This window comes from Saccoglossus kowalevskii, unplaced genomic scaffold (genome assembly GCF_978046115.1).
Source record: "Saccoglossus kowalevskii unplaced genomic scaffold, keSacKowa6.1 SCAFFOLD_24, whole genome shotgun sequence".
Lineage (NCBI taxonomy): Eukaryota > Metazoa > Hemichordata > Enteropneusta > Harrimaniidae > Saccoglossus > Saccoglossus kowalevskii.
This window is the reverse complement of record NW_028188618.1, coordinates 1,151,134-1,157,643: the sequence shown is the minus strand read 5'-3', so window position 1 is coordinate 1,157,643 and position 6,510 is coordinate 1,151,134. Positions and strand designations below refer to the sequence as shown.

Sequence of the window (6,510 nt, the reverse complement as noted above, 5' to 3'; positions counted from 1 at the left end):
AATTCCGCATGGAAACACATTCAAACGAACAACAAAAATGCGGACCCTGAGCGGAACTGAAATGTATTGCTCAACAACCAGGAGCACAACGTGCAAAGAAACAGTTAATTTGTTTATTTACTGACTATTTTGTCTGCCTACATAAACTGATACATAAACTTTCCTCTGTCGATTACCGTTCTTAATTCATTACGCGACAAACCCCAAATGTTTATTCAAATCCTGACTGAAACAGATTGTATTAGATGTGTATTGAAGTTATCTGTCTGTGGGCCACACATGTGCACGTGCGCAGTGTAAATCACTCTGGCCATACAGTGTTTAGTACAAAGGCGGCGGCGAGTAAATGAAAAACATCTGTTGCATAGTGTAAAATATGGTGTTAAACCGTGAAAATTCCCTGCAAAAGACGAAAAATAAGTTGTTAAACAAGATAGTGAATCATTCATTGTGCATTTAATATATTAACATTAGATATGAACATGTATCGAATATAATTTATACCAGGGCCGGATCGACCAAACTGTTTTAGGGCCGGATCGTCTTTTTTTTTACCAGGGCCGCAATCAACCAGGGCCGGATCGTCCTGATACCGGTCAAAACGGCCCTTGCAACACACAGGAAAAATTGGGAAAATTCACAAGGCGTGCAACGGGGGAATGACGCAATCTTGGCAGCCACGCACAAAAAACTACACAGGACGGGAAAAAGTGCTCTCACTGCCCACAAAAAGCTACAATGATGTAAATCACAAAGTTTTGACAACAAAAGTTCATGTGATAATTGCCCATATTTATGAACTTGGGAGGCCGCTCTAACCAAAACATTACTCCACTTCCAGGTGGATAGCTACAATAAACATGGCTGCTCTCCATAGACAACACATGCAACAACAGCTCACAGAAAACGATGTACCAAGGGCAAAACTGGACTGTTCAGACCCATCTGAAGCCACAGTTACAGTTGGCCGTCACAAGGAGCATCGACTTCAGGGAAAAAATCAGAACTTGTAAAAAGGTATGAAACTTTTATACATTTTATTCTCATATCAGTCACTGTTGTCAAGCACACTAAGTTTAAAGGTTGTGTGGCAATATTCTTTCAGTCTTGTTTTACTGTTATCATGTCAAACACTCACAAATCAGACGAAGATTTTATAAAATAACTACTAGTAACTGTAATTTAACTGTATAAAAAAAAGTTTAATTGAAGTTGAGTGTTTTCAGTTCAACCACTGTGCCAGAGGAAATACAGCTTGGCCATTATAAGGTGTAAATGTGTTCATTGTAATGTTGGATGTCTCCTTTATTGTCTAAACTGGAACTGCTAAAATTCATAAACAGATGTGTCTTGAAACAGATGTGTAATTTCCAAGTCTGACATAAAATGTAACACTAAACTGTCTTGATTTCAGAGTTAGAGATTACATTCAAGGTGGTCGATCTGAATAAAATAATAATTGATCCAGGCAATGGTAGCAATACAAGGTGAAAGTTAGAAGGAAAGGGACTTCCTTGCCCAGCTGATTTATGCCCTACTTTCCTTGAACCACTTGAACAGGGAGATGGAATTCTGATTTGTCAAAGGTAAGATTTATACTAAATGTATTTATTTTTAATTTTTGTACCAAATGTATTTTTTTACTGTCAGTGGTTTTAATCTATTTGAATACGTTTTGGCCCCTGCCTTAAATATAAATTCATACCATAAAATATTGGTAAATAATGATTATTTATTACAAATGTTGATGCATGTAAAACTAAAACACTTGAGTAGAAACAATGGTAAACAGAACATGCCTAAACTGTTATATAAACATGCAACTAATAACTAATATATATATATATTTCTTATTAAACAGGTGCCACCTGGAATGGATTATGGTGCTATGTGGCATTTTTTTGGGAAATCAACCTCATCTGCAAGATAAGGCAAAAGGATGTGAATCATGTGATAAATTATTTGGCAAAGGATATAGGTTGTATTGTTCTGGACATATTGTTCAAGTTAAATACCACCCTATGTCAGAAGAATCTCCATTTATTTACCTGAGAGCATCAGTGTTACCATTAATGAAAAAGGCACTAACTTATTTGGTCTATATAGCAATATCCAAATCAAGTTTAGCCATACATTCATCCAAGTGTACATGTCCTGCAAGTCTGTCAGGTATTTGTTGTCATGCTGCTGCTTTTCTATATGCTTTGACATGTATTTCTAACAAGAGCAGCAATAATGAAAAACCAACGTGCACGTCACGACCACAACAATGGCATCTGCCTACCAGAAAGCGCAAAATGGCAAACATATCAATCCACGAGGCACCGTTTCAAAAGCATGATCCAGAGAAACCAAATAAAAGAAAACAAAGAAATAGACAGATTGATCTGAGACCAATGCATCTTAGACAAAACAACCGAGAAACAACAGAGAATACAACTGACATTCATCCTGACTCTAACCATCAGCCAGACATACCACATGGTATACTCGGTAATCACTCTGAAACAAACGTTCAACCAGAAACACAAGATAGACCTACAGAAAATCAGCCTGAATCAAGCCATCAACCAAACTCTGTCAAGTTATCCCAAGATGTAAAATTTAGGAAGAAATGTCTTGAATTTGAAAAAACTCAACGACTGACAAATGAAGAAGTTGATCAAATAGAACATGATACTAGAGGTCAGTCTGACAATGAAAATTGGTTTAAACACAGACATGGTAAAATAACTGCATCCATTGCTGGTATCGTTTTCAATCGGAAAAAGATTACACCACCAGATAATTTGTTGAAAAAATCATGGGGTACAGCAAACAAAACTATATATCAAAGGCCTGCAAGCATAGTATAGAGTTTGAGCCCAAGGCATCAAAGGCTTATGTAGAGTGTATGAAAAAAGTGGTCACCCTGAAATTTCTGTGATGGAGACTGAGCTTTCAATAATGCCAGCAAATTCCTGGCTTGCAGCTAGTATTGATCACATGACCCATCTAGCCAGCCCACAGTAGGAAACCTTGAGATCAAATGCCCAGTGTCAAATCTTACAATTAAAGAACTCTCAGCTCAACGTGGGTCCGCATTTGCACTGCGAAAAGATAAAAATGGCATGCTGAAATTACATCGTCACCATATGTACTATTACCAAGTGCAGTGTCAATTAGCTGTAACCAAAAGAAAGTGGTGTGACTTTGTAATTTACACAGAAAATAATGACATACATGTGGAAAGAATATTATTTGATGAAGAAGAATGGTCAACTATGGTATTTCCTAAATTGCAGTCATTTTATGTGGACAATGTAGTTGCAGAACTATTTACAGAGCGTGCGAAATGTGGCATACCATTGTTTCCCGAATTATACAGATACAAATGATTCAGGGAAATTTAACAAACAAAACAATTTGTTTTAATTTAAACCACTTCAAAACCAATTATTTACACAATATATTGCAATACATGTATTTTCAAGCATTTTTTTTATTGAATTTATTTACATGAATTTACATTTACTCTTTTTCAATGCAGAGAATGCAATGCTTTTATACAATATTCATATTACTAGAAACCTTGTGAGGTAACATGTAATAAAACTAGTTTTATATATTACATCATTTACTGTTTATTTTACTGCAATAAGTGGTCATCTTACTTGTATACTATATTTGTGGCACTAGAGGTGGCCAAAAGTTAGTGAGCAATGGACATATATAAAATATTTGGTTTGCAAGTCCACACATTGACACTGGAATTGGTCTATCAAATATATGATAGTTTTTTATTTTCTCCATGCATCTTTCCACATGGATACGCAGCGATGCAATATTCCGGGTTGCAACAACATCTTGAACAGACATTTGTTGACCACCCTGCATGAATGGTGGGATATTCAAAATTGCTCCCCTGGGTGCTAGCTGATCTTGTATTTATTTATTTATTAACACACAACATCCCTCGGAGGGGATGAAAAGGGTTACAAATCAGATATTAGTAAAAGAAAAATAACCACATAAAGAGTAAGGGAACAAAAAGGCATAAAAAAAAAAAAAAGATAATAAGTTGAATACAAGGAATGTATTACTGGCTTAGTTTATGTAGGTGCTGCTGTCTTGTATTAAAACAGTTTTTTAAATATTGCGCTAAAGGAATTGACATTTTCTCGTCACTTAGTAATGATATGAATTTATTTTCATTACTAAATTTGTCAAAATTTGGTATACGTTTATTAGCTACAATGTAAAGTTTTGATCTTATTTCATTGTAATGAGGACAATTTGTGACAAAATGTTGTTCATCTTCAACATGGTCATTGTCGCACATATTGCAGACTCTGTCTTTAAAATCCAATCCTGTATGCCGGCCTGTTTCAATTTTCAGACAGTGGTTGCCAAGTCTAAATTTTGTTAAGGATTTGCGAAGTTCACTGTTTTTCATAATTGTTAAGTAGTTTTCTTGTTCTATTTTGGTTTTAAAAAGTTTGTAGGTTCTTAGTTTATTTTTAGAATTTGATTTTTTCCTATTGTCATTATTTATTTCATTTTTCCACTCAGTTGTAAACTCTTCTTTTAATTTCTCATCAATTGTTTTTAATTTTGATAATGAGATAATATTTGTTTCATTTAAAAGATAAGAATGGTTAATATTATTTAATATCAGATCAAGTTTTTTAAACCATTTACTTTTAATAATTTTATTGACATAGTATGCTTCTTGAAGTAGAGTATTTGTGGAATTTGCAATACGATTGGCATATTTTATCATTTGTTTCTTAATAAAAGAGTCAAGAGGTAATTTTCCCAATTCACTATATATTGCCATGATTGGTGTATTTTTTGAGATACCAAGAATGTACCGATAGTATGTAAGCTGAACATCCTCTACAATTGATTTTGTAGAGCTTTCTTCTCCCCAAATGTCACTCCCATACACAATAACTGGTCTGATAAGTTTATCAAATAGTGACAGTAGTATGGACATGTCCAGATTACCAGATCCAATTTTGGTCTTTAATGAGAATAAGGCTTTTATTCCTTTTCTTTTTAGGTTTTTCATTGCATCTTTAAATTTACCATTTGGACTCATAGTTAAGCCAAGATAATTGAAATCTTTAACTATATTGATTTCTTTTCCTTCATAAAAGAATATTTCCTTGTTAAGGAGTCTGTTACACTTATTGAATATCATTATTTTTGTTTTATCTGTGTTGACAGACAACTGCCATTTTGATGTGTAGGCTGATAGTTTATCCAAACAGTTTTGTAATCCCCTTTTGGATTTTGAAAGAATCACAATATCATCTGCATAAAGAAGGCAATTAATGGGTGTGTTGTGTAACAGTGTAGGGTCACAATGATCATTATCAAAAATATCAGGCAGGTCATTAATAAATAAATTAAACAGACTTGGGCTAAGGTTGCATCCTTGTTTTACTCCGATATTTGAACAAAATGATTCTGTTAAACCATTTCTTGTTTTTACCTTATATTTCACATCACCATACATATCTTTTATAATTTTGTACATATTACCATTTACACCATTTTTCAACAATTTATAAAAAAGACCTTCATGCCAAACACTATCAAAGGCTTTTTTGAGGTCTACAAAGCAGGCATAAATTTTATTTGATGTTTTCAATTTATTTTTATCATTTGCCTGATGGATGATCTCCTTGTCCTGATGGAGGTATTTATTAATAATAGTTTTCAGGATAAACAGATTGTCTGTTGTCCGACAGTCTTTCCTGAATCCAAATTGTTTATTAGAGAGGATATTATTTTTTTCTAGATATGAAACTAGTCTTGTGTTTAAAATACTATTAAATAATTTACCTAAACAACTTGAAATTGCTATTCCCCTGTAATTAGAAGGGTTCAATTTTGATCCAGATTTGTGCAAGGGTACAATAAGACTAGTATTCCAAGAATCGGGGAATTTGCCAGACATGAACACTATGTTAAAAAGTTTTTGTAGTGCGTCTGACAGGTAATAACCACCACATTTAAAAACCTCATTACTGATTTTGTCTTCTGCTGATGACTTATTATTTTTTAATTGGCTAATTGCTTTTTTAATTTCATTTTTTTGAATAGGACCATTCAAAGATTCTGTATTGACTGCGTCCACACTTTTCTCTAAAGTTTCTAGATGTGTTTTCATATTAGAGTGAACAGTGTTGTTTTTATTTAACAGTTTTTTAAAGTAAATTAACCAGTCCCCAGGTGAAATAGGTTCATTATCTGAATGTGTTATACTGTCATTGTTTAAATCATTCAGTATTTTCCAAAATTTAGATGTATCACTTTTTGATTTTTCAAGCTCATTCAGTTTTAACTGTTTTAGGGCATGTTTCTTTTTCCTGACTAAATTTTTGAATTGCTTTTTTGTTTTGAAGTATCTACCACGAATAATCGGGTCTAGTGGATGTTTCTGCAGTAATTTTGAAATATTTTTTAATTCTACGCGAAGCAACCAGCAATCATTATCAAACCATTTTTTCTTTTTTAGTA

The 6,510-nt window shown here is 33.5% G+C and overlaps 1 pseudogene; it reads left to right on the top strand.

Moving 5' to 3' along the window:
• Positions 1-860: 860 nt before the first annotated feature.
• On the top strand, positions 861-3,653 carry LOC146726301 (uncharacterized; annotated as a pseudogene).
• Positions 3,654-6,510: the final 2,857 nt, after the last annotated feature.